Raw genomic sequence first — 15,418 nt, 5'->3', positions numbered from 1 at the left:
TCAAGCTTCCTCCGTGGACACCTGTGAGGACACCAGGTCTCAGAGGGCAAGAAGGACAGCAGAGATTCTGGGGTTTCGGGGGCGGGGAGGAGAAGCAGCCTGGTCAGAAGAAGAGACAAAAGAGGGGGAGCCGAGAGGCCGTCCTGTCATTGGCGCTGAGGACACAAGTGACCCACGGACACCTCCTGGGGTGAGGTCTGCGGCGAGGGGAGCTGCCGGCCGAGAGGGCAAGGTTCCAGCTGTGCTCGGGCTGCCTGGATGAGATGCCCCCGGGATACCCACGTGGGCAGCTGAAGGGTAAACAAGCAGGGAAGAGCCTGCGGTGACTGACTGCTGAGACAGTACCCTCTCCTCTGGAATAAGAAGTCTGCGGACGGAACAAGACACCGCATCAGAGGTGGTCCAGGAACACTTCTGCTTTCTCGGTCAGCAAAGACTGGGCAAGTCCTACAAGCCATTCAGCACAGACTCCAACAGCCTGTCCCGCGGCTGGAACATTTCTTTAGCAGCAAGGGGATGGCTGAAGCCCCTTAAACCACCCCCACACTCTGCTTCCCATGTTTCAAACTGCTAGATGAAGTTGTTGAGAAATCCTGGAATGCCCCCCAGGTTTCCCTAAACTGTATTTCTCACGGTGGACTCTCAGCAACGAGATAAATTTAGATTCCCCCATTAAGCAAGCCCAGCACCAGGGCGATTGTATAGGCTGATGTTTTCAATTCCACTTTTATTATCTTGCATTTCTCTTCCAGGCTTAGAATCCCTCTTTCTCATCACCCTGCAGTTCTTCCCTGTCTGTATTCCTTTCTCCTCCTCATAAGATGATTGTGAAACCGCTTCGGTCACCAGTAAATGGCGTAAAGAATGAATGAGCTTGGCTTTCAACACTCCTAAACAGACAGTTGGGAGGTGGTGGAAAATTAAAACCAGGCAGCTCCATGACATTAGTGAGTCCTGCTTGAGCGGAAGAGCCCGACCCCAGTCTCCAGTCTCGTCGTACCAATGACATCAGAGCGGAGGGGCTGGCCAGGATGGGGAGCCCTGGAGCAGAGGACACCATGAAGCTGGGCTTGTCTCATCTGCCCCACAGGAGCCCAGCTAGTCTCATGCTGAGGTGGGAAACGGCAGCTTCCTCCAGCTGACGAGGAAGCTGACGGTTCCTGAAGAGAGGAGCTTGGTGTGAAGGCGAAGGGAGCAGGGACAGTGCTGTAGCATCCTCGGGGGTCAGCACTCTCCCCGCTACGCTGGCTGAAAGTGGGGAGCTCCTTCCAGCCGATCACCAACCCCATGGAGCCTGGTTTGACTAAAAGCTTTCACTCGCTAGATTTTGTGAAAACTTTACCAAGTGACTTTCACAAACTTGAGGTCCAGAACTCAAAAGAGGAGATCAGGTTATAGCCTGGGGAGAAAAGCAGGTTGGAGCATGGGATGCTTCTCAGGTTAGCAAGTCTCTGGTTGGGGGATTGGGGTGGGTGCTTTCTTTCCAAGCGTCACTGAGGGCAGACAAAACGTGAATTGCATCAGCACCGCGTAAAGGACATCAGTGCCATGGCTGGTAATTATTTCATCAGCCTCAATATATTAAGCATGTTCATCAGCCACAAATAACAGTGAAGCTTAAAATAGACTGTGATTAAAGCGTTCAGAGAAAAGGCAACCTCGGGGCCCCCACACAGATTCTTTCCATCCCCAGAACAACAGGGCCAAACAGCTGTGGGGAACGCGACCTTGCCAGACACGGGCAGAACCCTGCCAGGTTGTCAGCATCAGCCTCTTGGGCGGCTCTCTGGGTTTCCTGTGCATTCTACTACCCCTAGCCAAGAGCAAAGGCTTTCCATGTGGCTCAGTGGTAAAGAATCTTTCTGCCAGTGCTGGGGCCGTGGACTCGATCCCTGGGTTGGGAAGATCCCCTAGAGGAGGGCATGACAACTACCTCTAGTATTCTTGCCTGGAGAATCCCATGGACAGAGGAGCCTGGTGGGATACAATCCTTGGGGTCACATAAAGTAGGGCACAGCTCAGCACACACACAGGCACCCAAATCTCTCCTGACTCATTTTTATCTTCCCGGTCACGCATGGGACATCTCAGCAGCACAGAAAGCGTCTAAAGCCAGTGCAATCCAGGTGTGTGCATGCTCAGTTGTGTCTGGCTCTTTGTGACCCCAGAGACTGTAGCCGAGGGCTTCTCTGTCCATGGGATTTCCCAGGCAAGAACACTAGAGCAGGTTGCCATTTCTTTCTCCAGGGATCTTCCTGACCCAGGGAGCAAGCCCATGTCTTCACCGTCTCCTGCACCAGCAGGTGGATTCTTTACCACTGAGCCACCTGGGAAGCCCAAAGTCTTGGTACCCCCAATAAAAGCCAACGAGCATGGAGGTAGCTCTGAAACAGCCCCAGGTTCCCACCACAGCTCCCCAACCCTGTGGTGGACACATATAGGCTCCCAGTTACTCGAACAGTAACCTAGGTACTGCTGTGATTGGATCTTGTTGATGAGATTCAGGTCAAAATAAATTGACTTCAAGATCTGGAGATTATCCAGGGTGAGAATGACCTAATCAGGTGAGCCCATACAAGGGATAAGGTTCTTCCTGAAGAAAGAGATTGGAAGCATCAGGGGGACTCACATGAGGGGGTCCCTCTGCTGCTGGCTTTGAAGATGGAAGGGCATTTCAGATGGCAGGGAATATGGATGGCTTCTGGGACCCAGAGTCCTCAGTCCTACAGCCGTAAGGAAACGAATTCCACCAACAGCCTGCATAACTTGGAATCATAATCTTCCCTGAGTCTCTGGAAAGGAAGGAAGCCTAGCCAACAGCCCAGTTTCCCCAGGTGGGACCCTGAGCAGAGAATGGCCCTCTGACCTGCAAAATTATGAGCTAAGACAGTAAAGAATCTGCCTGCAATGCAGGAGATCCAGGTTCAATCCCTGGGTCGGGAAGATCCCCTGGAATAGGAAATGGCAACCCACTCTGGTATTCTCACCCGGAGAATCCCATGGACAGAGGAGCCTGGTGGGCTACAGTCCATGAGGTTGCAGAGTTGGACATGACTGAGTGACTACATTTTCACTTTCTTTCCAGCAGCTTTTGGTGACTTTACACAGCAAAGGAAAACTGACGGACTCTGCTGGGTAATGTTCAGATGCCGACTCCTGAGCAGGCCCCCACCGCACAGCTGCAGGATGTCAACGACCTCAGCAGAGAAGGACGACAGCTCCTGCCCTCCGGCCCCCTTGGGGGAGAGTGGGGGCCGCCCAGAGAATGCACAGAGCTTGCTCAGAGACTGGAAGCTGCCTCCAAGATAAAGCGGATCCTGTTGCCTTCTTGTCAATGAGCATCGTTAATTACACTTGTTTTCATTTTCACTCTTGGAGATATCATTTCATTTTTTTTTTTACAGTTTTGTTTGAAAAATTATGGTATCGGGAGACTAGCTTTGCCTGGGCTGCTGAGCTTAGATAGCTGGTGTTCACAGGCGTGCTGATGGCTGTTGCTTGGAGAAGGTGCCAACGCTGCTGAGCATCATGCTCTCGGAGAGTCACAGGATGTTCGCAGATTAAAAGCCCTGAGAAGTCTGGCTATGAAGGAATTCGCTCGACGTGATTTATTTAACCAGGCATCTTCCAACCCTTCTGCTCCAGAAAGCCCTTTCCTCCAGCCACTCTGATAAATTAGGGGGAGGAGCCCAGTGTGAAAAAAAACTGGTTCAGAGATTAGTAAAGGCAAATAAGTAATAGACAAAGATGCACAGACTCTGTGTTGTGTGCAATCTGATCGTGCTGTGTGTGATTATGGATGTGTGAGGGTCTACACCTTCCTTTGCCCAGGGGCCTTCATTTGGCCAGATTTTGGACATCCCCCATGATCTTAAAACTTGGTGGCTCAGGCAATAAAGAACCTGCCTGCAATTCAGGAGATCTGTGTTCGATCCCTGGGTTGAGAAGATCCTCTGGAGGAGGGCATAGCAACCCACTCCAGTATCCTTGCCTGGAAAATTTCATGGATGGAGGAGTCTGGCCAGGCTACATTTCATAAGGTTGCAAAGAGCCAGACATGACTGAGTGATTGATCACACCATGACCTTGAACCTAAACATTCTTAGACAATAAGGCATAGGGAAGGGAGCTTTGGTAACAATATTTAAGACAGGGTTCATTGCCTTATATTGCACAGGAAGAAATTTCACTAAGTGAAAATATCTTTTTAATAGGAAAATAGCTTGATAAGAAAATGAAAAATCACTGTCCTTAGAAAAAAACTAAAGAATGCTCTTTTACTTACCTAAATCCTATACAAGTAGACACTCTATCATTTGCAAATAAATGTTTTGATATTTAAAATGAGAGCTACTCTGCCAGATAAAGAAGTCTATTATATATTAACAGTGATTTACGTTTTATGGTCTGGGGCCAAGACACAGGCAGATCTAGAGACCAGAACAGACAGTCCAGAAACAGGCCCTCCTGTACCGGGCCTTCACATATGAGCAATAGGACTTAAAAAATAAACTGTTACAGTTTCCAGAGTCAAGAATGGGACAGCAGAGGATGAGATGGTTAGATGGCATCATGGACTCGATGGACATGAGTTTGAGTGAACTCCAGGAGTTGGTGATGGACAGGGAGGCCTGGTGTGCTGCAGTCCATGAGGTCGCAAAGAGTCAGACACAACTGAGTGACTGAACTGAACTGAAGTCAAGAAATCTGGCTAACTCCTTGGGGAAGAAATCTTATATCTCCAACTCTCATCCTATTTTAAAATGAACTGTAAGTAGAATACAAATTTAAATATAAAACAGTAACTGCTAGATGTTTTGAAAGAAAGCACAGATAAATACAGCTGTCCCGCTACGCCCTTTGGTTACTGGTTCCAGGACACCCCCCATCCCACGCAAATCCTTCCGAGGGTAATTGTGAGAATACCTATGACGATACTTACGACAGGCCTTATGAAACGGAGTCAGATGAGCCATGATCTTATTCTTGGGCTATTTTTTCTTGCTAGTAAACTTCACTGATGTTCAAGTCTTTATATGAAATCAACACAGTATTTGTATTTAAATTGGCACAGTATTTGTATATAACCTAGGCACACCCCCCGGTGGCTCAGAAGGTAAAGAATGTGCCTACAATGCAGGAGACCCTGGGTGGGGAAGATCCCCTGGAGAAGGGAAATGCAACCCACTCCAGTATTCTTGCCTGGAGAATTCCATGGACAGGGGAGTCTGGCAGGCTACAGTTCATGGGGTTGCAAAGAGTCAAACACGACTGAGAGACTAACACGTTCTCTCTCAGGCGTATACACCCCTGTACTTTAAATCATTTCTAGGTTACTTGTGTTACTTAATGCAATGTAAAGTCTATGAAAATCGTTGCAAATACAACCAAATGCTATGTGAAGTGTTGCAGTGCATGTGTGGCAAATTCAAGTTTTGCTTTCAGGAGCTTTCTGGACTATTTGTCCCAAATATTTTTGATCCACTGTTGGTTGAATCCAGACACAGAGCCAGTGGGTACTAAGGATAACTGTATTTTATCCACGTTTAAGAAAGGCTGTTTCAACATAATCCCAGAGTTCAATCTAAGAAAGATACTGATCCATCCACTTATACACACATCTCTTTATAATTTTTTTTTCTTTATTTTTGTCTGTGCAGGTCTTGGCTTCTGCCAGGGCTTTTCTCTAGTTGCATGGAGCAGGGGCTACTCTCTCGTTGCAGGGCGTGGGCTTCCACTGCAGGGGAGCACAGACTCCAGGGCGCACGGGCTTCAGCAGCCACAGCTCCCTGCTCTGGAGACAGGCTCAGAGTCGCATCACACAGGATTAGTTGCTCTGAGGCCTGTGGGATCTTCCTGGATCAGAGATCGAACTTGCGTCTCCTTCACTGGCAGGCGGATTCTTTACCACTGAACCACCAGGGAAGCCCCTACAGACATTTCTGCAATAAAGAAAAACTAAACAAAAAGGCAAAGGAACATTTAGAAACATATCTCTAACATTTAAAAGAGACACATAACTGATGGATTGCTAATGAACGAGAAAAAGTTGACTCCTCTAAAAGGAGAATGGACAAAGGACCACCTGAACAGACAAATAAATTAGATCATGAACGGCCAGTACGTGAAACTATTTGGCCTCAAAGGCAGTGAAATAATGGGAGGAAAAGTAACGAGATATTCATGATCGAATATAGTAAAAAAAAAAGATTGAGAACATACCCGTTCATGCTGGGTATGGTTATGGGAGCTGGGTCAACTGAGATGAGAGCATGCTTTACAAAACTGCAGGAAGGCAATGTCAGGGGAAGAACAGTCAGAATCAGAAATGGCCAGTAGCCAGGTAGGACCCACCTGATTCACTAGGAGTAAGTACCTTTGGTTTGCCTACTATTACTTGTAGACTGGGGCGTCCCCTGTGGCTCAGCGGTGAAGAATCCACCTGCAATGCCGCAGAAGACACAGGTTCTATCCCCAGGTGGGGAAGATCCCCTGGAGGAGGAAATGGCAATGTACTCCAGTATTCTTTTTTTTTTTTTTGGTGAAAGTTTTCTTTTTCTTTTTTTATTTTTATTTTTTAATATTGTATTGGTTTTGCCATACATTAACATGCATCCGCCTCAGGTGTACATGTGTTCCCCATCCTGAACCCCCCTCCCACCTCCCTCCCCATACCATCCCTCTGGGTCATCCCAGTGCACCAGCCCCAAGCTTCCTGTATCCTGCATCGAACCTGGACTGGCGATTCATTTCTTATATGATACTATACATGTTTTAATGCCATTCTCCCAAATCATCCCCCGCTCCCTCTCCCACAGCAAAAGAGACACAGATGTATAGAACAGTCTTTCGCACTCCAGTATTCTTGCCTGGAGAATCCCATGGACAGAGGAGCCTGGAGGGCTGCAGTCCCGAGGGTCACAAAGAGTAGGACTCGACTAAACTGACCTAGCACGCAAGAATCTGATGCTTATAGTATTTCACAGCCTTGGAAGAGTCCGCATCCACACAAAGCAATGAATGATGCTGGTAGCCTTGGAAAGGATTACAGCCCAAGGTTAGAGCTCACTTGTGTGCGTGATTGAATAACGTCCCTCTCCAGCGTTTTTGCAATGCTTTGGGCACCGTTTCTTCACTTCCTTCTGAACCAGCCTCCCCAGCCTGCTGGTTGTCTCACTAAATGAGACAAAGAAATCTCTGACACAGGTTCACTGTGCGTTTGTCTGAGAGTTGTGTTTTTAACTTTAAAAAAAAATGATACTTTGACAGAAATTTGGCAAAAGGATATTAAAGTTCTCGGATGGATGTTTCTGCTCTGAGACAGTAATTTAGCATTGAGGAATTTACCCTCTGGATAGAATTGGATAGAGATGGAAAGACAGCTACAAGGAAGTTCAGGCAACTTTGTGTAATGAGAGCTGGGGGAAAAAAAAATACATACATCACTGGTTCTCTGCCCAGGGTGATTCTGCCTCTGACAGATTTTGGGCCGTGTCTGGAGACAGTTTTAATTGCCACAACTCAAAGGGCCGCGACTGGCATCCAGCGGCCTGAGACCAGAGATCTGCTCAGTGTCCCACCTCACCCACGACAGTCCCACCGCAGAGAACGACCCAGCCCCAAATGCCAGCAGTGGCAAGCCTGAGAAACCCTAACCAAACTGTGCAACTGCAGGGACGAGGCTGAATCAAGGTGCAGAACTTTGCAAGCGTCGGGAAAAACTATGATATTGCAGGTCTAGATTCATATTTATATTTAGAACTCGTTGCTAAGTGAAAAAAATATTTATAAAAATATACTTGAATCATCATAGGGTTAGGAAATATAAATGTATTAATAAGATATTTATGTATTTATAGACTACTGTCTCTCATGTTTCCCACGGACAGAATAGATTCACTATATGGGTCTATAGAAAGTAGCGTATAGTGAATATGTGAGTGCAGGTGTGTGTGCATAGTCGTGTCTGACTCTTTGTAACCCCGTGGACTGTAGCCCGTCAGGCGCCTCTGTCCATGGAATTCTCCAGGCAAGGATACTGGCGTGGGTAGCCACTCCCTTCTCCAGGGGATCTTCCTGACTCAGGGATTGAACCCGGGTCTCCTGTGGCTCCCGCCCTGGCAGGCGGATTCTTTGCCACTAAGCCACCTGGGAAGCCATGTGTACATATTATAGTATTTTTTATTCTGTATCTTTTGTCAGTTGACTTCTATATCAATTGGCTTCCTCTGTGGTGTGATGATGCCTGAGAGTCCTTCACTAAGGAGTCCCATCTCTAAGACAGTTCAAGCTGTTATTATGCATGTGTCTGGACAGATAGCACATTGACACTTATAAGCCATGAACCCTGCCTAGGAAGCTCTTGATTAAATCGGGTGGCCTGCCTGTCACTCAGCTGAGGAGCAGACAGCTAGGGTGCTGAGCTGCAAGACCGCTCCTTAGAAAGGTGGACCTCTGAGCAGCCCAGGGAAAGGACACAGATGGAGCGGACAAGGGTCCTGTCACTTTCCCTTAGGCCAGCCTCGTCCATCCACTCACTGAACCAGCCTGAGAGCCTCAGGCCCAGCGAGATGGGGGCATGCAGGACTGTCCGTCCCAAACCTGGCCGCCAGCCCTGGCTCTGTTGCTGACTCCGGGTTCCTCGTCTGTGAAATTAGTGCGCTAACCAGCAGCCTCCCGCAGTTTTCCAGGGCTCTGGTCCTCTGGATTCCCCATCACACATCTGTCCCTGCGATTTCGCAACGAATGGTGTCCACCCTGAACACTGACGTGCCTGTTGAAATTGTTCCCTTGTCTTGACAACTTTCTTCTGTTACTTTTGGAATGATCACAGACCTCAGGGAGGAGAGTTTAGGTAAACCTCTTTCCAAGTTCTGGGCCCCAAAAATGCCCCCAGAATTTCCTCCTTCTGAAGCCTTCTCAAGGTCCTGTGACCGTGGAGATCTGGAGGGTCGGCCAGCCCTGCTGCTCCCTGGGGAGGAGGCTGGCCGTGTCCTGCGTTCTCCAATTTTTTGTGGGTTGCGAACCTTCACTTGATAACGTAATTTTCCCTTTTTTTCTTGAAGCCCAATAAATCTTCTCCCACCCTCCAGCAGTTTATTCTGGGAGTATACAATTTCTGCCTGATCTGTGAGTGCATTCGACTATCTCCCTGAGATTGTCATGTGACTTAAAGAATGCTGAATTCTGCAAATGCGCTGAAACCAGGTGGCTTTCACTCCTTACTTCTACTGGGCAGAGCTGTGCAGTATGGTTGAGAGAGAAAGGGACACCTTTGAAAAGAAACAAAACCCTGATTGAGGTGAGTCGTTAACCAGCAAGTGATGACTGGTACAGGCAGCTTCCTCTCCTTTGTGAATATATGAACCAAATAACCTTTGTAAGAGGTTTATAAAGAAAGCTGAGTGCAAAGAATTGATGCTTTTGAACTGTGGTGTTGGGACTCTTGAGAGTTCCTTGGACTGCAAGGAGATCCAACCAATCCATCCTAAAAGAAATCAGTCCTGAATATTCATTGGAAGGACTGATGCTTAAGCTGAAACTCCAATTCTTTGGCCACCTGATAAGAAGAGCTGACTCATTTGAAAAGACCATGATGAAAAGAAAGATTGAAAAGAAAAATAAAAAGAAAGACTGAAGGCAGGAGGAGAAGGGGACGACAGAGGATGAGATGGCTGGATGGCATCACCGACTCGATGGACATGAGTTTGAGCAAACTCCGGCAGTTGGTGATGGACAGGAAAGCCTGGCGTGCTGCAGTCCATGGGATCGCAAAGAGTCGGACACGACTGAGTGACTGAACTGAACTAAAGAGGCTTATTATCTCCATCAGAGTTTTCCTAAAATAAAAGTAATATGCAGGGCAACTTGTAGCTGGTGAAGTCAGCTACCTGTCAGTGCTTCCTATCATCACTGATGTTTGGAATGAAGTGATCAGCTAAAATGCGAAGCTAATGAACTTCAATGTCATCAAATATCAAAGAATCAGCCAATAAACTATATCCACATAGTATATATGTGCTGTGTGTGCTCTGCTCAGTAGCTCAGTCATGTCCGACTCTTTGTGACCACATGGACTCTAGCCCGCCTGGCTCCTCTGTCCATAGGGATTCGCTAGGCAAGAATACAGGAGTGGGTGGCCATATCCTCCTCCAGGGGATCTTCCCAACCCAGTCATCTGACTCTGTGAGGCCCCGTGAACTGCAGCCCACCAGGCTCCTCTGTGCATGAGATTCTCATGCAAGAATACTAGAGTAGGTTGCCATGCCCTCCTTTAGGGAATCTTCCCTAACCAGGGATCAAACCTGCTTCTCTGACGTGTCCCTGCATCTCCCACATTGCAGGCGGATTCTTCACCGTCTGAGCCATGGGGGAAGCCCTTAGTATATATACTGTACATTATACATATATTATAATTACTCTGGCATCCGGTCCCATCACTTCACAGGAAATAGATGGGGAAACAGTAGAAACGGTGTCAGACTTTATTTTTCTGGGCTCCAAAATCACTGCAGATGGTGACTGCAGCCATGAAATTAAAAGACGCTTACTCCTTGGAAGGAAAGTTATGTCCAACCTAGATAGCATATTCAAAAGCAGGGACATTACTTTGCCAGCAAAGGTCCATCTAGTCAAGGCTATGGTTTTTCCAGTGGTCATGTATGGATGTGAGAGTTGGACTGTGAAGAAGGCTGAGCGCCGAAGAATTGATGCTTTTGAACTGTGGTGTTGGAGAAGACTCTTGAGAGTCCCTTGGACTGCAAGGAGATCCAATCAGTCCATTCTGAAGGAGATCAGCCCTGGGATTTCTTTGGAAGGAATGATGCTAAAGCTGAAACTCCAGTACTTTGGCCACCTCATGCGAAGAGTTGACTCATTGGAGAAGACTCTGATGCTGGGAGGGATTGGGGGCAGGAGGAAAAGGGGATGACAGAGGGTGAGATGGCTTGATGGCATCACTGACTCGATGGATGTGAGTCTGAGTGAACTCCAGGAGTTGGTGATGGACAGGGAAGCCTGGCCTGCTGCAATTCATGGGGTTGCAAAGAGTCAGACACGACTGAGCGACTGAACTGAACTGAACTGAACTGATTGCATAAAGTAGGACTTCCCAGGAGGCACTAGTGGTAAAGAACCCACCTGCCAACGCAGGGACACATCAGAGAAGCAGGTTTGATCCCTGGTTAGGGAAGATTCCCTAAAGGAGGGCATGGCAACCTACTCTAGTATTCTTGCATGAGAATCTCATGCACAGAGGAGCCTGGTGGGCTGCAGTTCACGGGGCCTCACAGAGTCGGATGACTGAAGTGACTCAGCATGCATGCATGCACTATGTAAAACAGGAAATTGTACAGTGTATTTTGGAAAGATTTGGGCTGTAAAAGGAGGAAAGGTAGAGGATTGTTATCATGATCGCCACTTGCCCAAGCATTTTAGTACGTCAGGAACGTGGTGTCCTACACAGAAACTGTTCGTGGATTTTGGACCTTGGCTCCATCCATCATTTCTCACCTAAATTCTCTGCAGTGGCGACAACCAGCTGTGCCTAAATCTTCAGGCAAGAGGACCTTCTGTGGTTGCTTTGGGATGTTCCCTGTTCACACATTCCAGGGATTCCCCGAGCCCCCTGCCCCTGGGCCTGCACTCCTGGGCCACAAGGGACACCCTTGCTCCCCACTGCCAAGTCCGCGCTGTCCCTCCGCTGTCTTGGCATCAGTCATCCCCCCCGCCCCCCACCCCCCGCTCCAGCTCCTCACACTGTCCGCAAGCCCTCCCTCCCCGGCCTGGTCAGCCAGTGATGGGTGAGACTCGGGCCGTCTCCAGCTCTGGCCTCCTGCTGTCCCAGTCCAGCTCACTCAGTGTTCCGTGTCTCTGTTGTTGACCGCTGTGCTTGGGGGAGGCTCAGAACTACTCACCATCAGAAGAAAAGTGGTACCCAGGGAAGGAGCCTGTCTTGCCTGGGAAGATAAGGGCCGCACCCCTTCCCAGAGGCACGTCTTCGGGGGTGGGTGGCCACCCAGCCCAGGGCCGCCTGTAGTATTGACGAAAGACGTTCCCAGTGACTCCAAAGCAGGCGTTCAGTAAAGATTTTAAAATGCTGGTTGTTCCTACAATGGTGGGAAGTTTCTCTCTTACTGAGTAGGAGAGGAGATGGGTCTTTTTACAGCACCATAGGGAAATAGAATTCTGGAAGCCTGCTTTGGAGAATGTCTTTTTTTAATTAAACAATTTCAGTAATTAGCACAATGTACTCAAGCCTAGAAAAATTTAGATCTTCAGAAAATTTATCAAATTTTTCTAAAACTAAAAAAAAAAATTATAGGATCAAAATCAGATTGTATATAAATGACTCATTAGAGAGGATTTTGTGAAGAATTTTCTCAAGAAAGGAGAACTTTGTGATAGAAAAAATATAGCTATAAAATCCCATGATTCCATGCATCCTCAGAGATCATTTATAACTGCTGCTATGTTTGAGATACATTTGAGGAACCAGGTGATATGTGGAGGAGGGTGTCAAGCACGGAAAATGTGAGCTAAAGCTTCGGGATTGGCCCAGCAGAGTCTTGTGAATGGCCACTGTCGTCAGACTGATGGCCAGTCAAGGCTAAGGTCCTATTTGGGGAAAGTCCTGCGGCGCTCACTGGCATGGGGACAGAAGAGGGAGACCGCCTTCATGGCTGACTCCAGGAAGTCACGCTGCCTTCATTCTGCCTGCGTTCCCCTCACCAGCAAACCTCCCTCTTATAAGAATACCTGAGGTTACTAGGGCCCTCCTGGGTAATCGAGGAAAATCTTCTCGCCCCAAATCCTTAACCTTATCACATCTGCAAAGTCTGTTTTGCCATGCGAAGTAACAAGGATGGGAGATGGATAACTCTAGGAGCCGTTATTCAGCACTCCACACCAACACAATAGCCAAGGACCGGGAGCTTCGTCAAGGATGACGATGCTGGTGAGCAGTGCAGTCAGGACAGGATGCAATGACCATGTTTACAGCCCCTAGTGGTCCTCGGAGACACACGTCTTCAACATAGAGCCCGGAGCAGTGAGGCTACCAGATGGAGCTGGGCACTGGAGCATCCGTGCAGTTGAACCCCCGCTCCTTGAAAGTCCCGCCAGTGCAGGCTCTTGGCAGAGCAAGGCTCAGTTTGTGGCTTACCAAAGAGCAGGAGGACTCTACTTATGTAACTGGAAATGGGGTCCGGCTGATCACAGTTCACAAGCCAACAAGGCGGTAAGTTATTGGAAAGGAAAATTTGCTTTATTCTGGATGCTGGCGGGTGGGGGCGGGGGGCAGGGAAGAGCAGACGTAGTCCAAAGCCCGACAGAATGAAGGCAGCGTGGCTTCTGGAAGTCAGCCGTGAAGGCAGTCTCCCTCTTCTGTCCCCACACCAGTGAGGATCACAGGACTTTCCTCAAATAGGACTTTAGCCTTGACTGGCCATCAGTCTGAAGACAGTGGCCCTTTGCAAGATTCTACTGGGTCAACCCCAAAGCTTTAGCTCACATTTTCTGTGCCTGATATCCTCTTCCACATATCACCTGGCTTCTCAAATCTGTCTCAGACATGATAATAGTTGTAAATGATATCTAAGAAGTAGGCTAGAGCTTTTGTAGATGCAGTGAGGGGGCTGCCTGCAGAAACAGCAGTCAGCTTTGACGGTCATCTTGAAGTTGGTCATCAGTGGTCTGACCAGCATCATCTTGATTGTTTTGGGTACAGCTTACCTTCAGTTCCAGAGTTGGTTTGCTCCAATTTCTCTGGGGCCAGTTCTCAGAACTGTGGCAACTCCTATCATGGCTGCAGCGTGGTTATCATGCAGTTAATTTCTCCACTTGGTGGGGGTTTCAGTGTCTGTAAGACAGCTCACAGGATGTGGCCCAGAATAATTTTCTGGAATTACAAGTCTTTGACTTTGCTTAATGAGTAAGCAATTGCTATTTGGTCTCCTTTGACTGTGTTCCTCTGTTTCTGCACTTCTGCCAGAAGCAGAATTTTAATAAAGCATTCGGACAGTAATTCAAAGTAGAGGATTTATTTGGCAAAAACAGAACTATGTTCAGCAACATGGAACTGAACATTATTTTTCATACAAAGTTAAAAGCACATTGTGTCTCCTTCCTGACCACTTGCCCAGTCCCCATCTCTTCAAGAGAGATAAGGTTCATCTAAATTATTTCATCTGATTGACGATTGTCATTTATAACTTTATTGCCGCTTCTGTCTCAGGTATTCCTTTGGAAAAGGTGTATGAATTCTTTACCTATTCTAATGTATTGTCTATAGATTGTAAGATAAAATCAAGCATGTATCTGCTGATGCTTTTTAAGTTGATCTGTCTTTATACTTGGAAATGTCTCTTAATCGTAGGCTTCTCTGGTGGCTCAGATGGTAAAGAATCTGCCTGCAATGCAGGAGAGCCGTGCTGGATCCCTGGGTGGGGAGGAGTCCCTAGAGAAGGGAAGTTACCCACTCCAGTGTTCTTGCCTGGAGAATCCCATGGACAGAGGAGCCTGCTGGGCTACATGGGCTACACGGAGTCGAAAAGAGTCAGCGACGACTAACTGACTCACTCACATTACAGTTGCTCTTTGCCTGAAGTTTTCCCACGGACAAAGGGCAGGCAGGGGACATGGGGGTGGGAAGGACCATGGGGCGCTTCTCCGTTTCACTGTGAAGGCCTTGGACTTGTCTTGGAGGTGGGTGGGGCAAAGCTGGGACATTTATGAGATTTCTGGTGTCTGGGTTAAGGCTGGTCTTTCAAAGCAGAGTGGAGTGAGATTGGGATGGCTTAAAGTTCATGATAAAATATCTTGGGAGAAGCAGATTCAGCAAGTCTTGAGGACACATACACTACTATCCATTCCAGATTGGGTACATGAATGTTCATTTAAATTAATATTGCAGAAATTCCTGAGATTGGTAGTCAAATTATTTGCAAGCTTACTCCTATCTGGAGAGAAGAAGTCAGGTTGATGGAGACCATGGGGTGGTAATCTGATACAATGTAGACAGTCAGTTCTGTGGGTATGCATTCCCACACTCAGTTCAGTCCCAACACTCAGCCCACCACAAATTCCTAAATGAACCAGAGTCAAGCAGAGCATGCTTTTGAGGAGCCCCCACAAGATAGAAAACCCAGAAGGCACCCCTCGACACAGTCAGACCAGTGGTGAGGACAGGAGGCAGTCCCCTGGGTCATTGGCAGCAAGGCCAGTGGTCAGAGAAGAACATTCTCTCTGCATAAGTTCAAAACCCGCAGCCAGATGGCTTCCAAGGGTGCGTGAAGACGACAGAAAGTGTGGATATGGGCATGACAAGGGGGAAGAATTCCTTATGTGACAGCCGTACACGTTGAAAGTGATGAGCACAGAGCTGGACGCCCTGCCGGGTGCCTTTCTGCTCTGAGGAGTG

The 15,418-nt window shown here is 47.9% G+C and overlaps 1 long non-coding RNA gene across 1 annotated transcript; it reads left to right on the top strand.

The window, feature by feature from the left end:
• Positions 1-2,599: 2,599 nt before the first annotated feature.
• LOC123330605 lies at positions 2,600-3,381 on the top strand. Its single transcript, XR_006546627.2, has 2 exons — positions 2,600-2,834; positions 3,089-3,381. It is a non-coding gene; the product is annotated as an uncharacterized LOC123330605 (long non-coding RNA).
• Positions 3,382-15,418: the final 12,037 nt, after the last annotated feature.

This window comes from Bubalus bubalis, chromosome 19, assembly GCF_019923935.1.
Source record: "Bubalus bubalis isolate 160015118507 breed Murrah chromosome 19, NDDB_SH_1, whole genome shotgun sequence".
Classification (NCBI taxonomy): Eukaryota; Metazoa; Chordata; class Mammalia; order Artiodactyla; family Bovidae; genus Bubalus; species Bubalus bubalis.
Note: the sequence above shows the minus strand (reverse complement) of the source record. Positions and strands in the feature narration are given on the sequence as shown.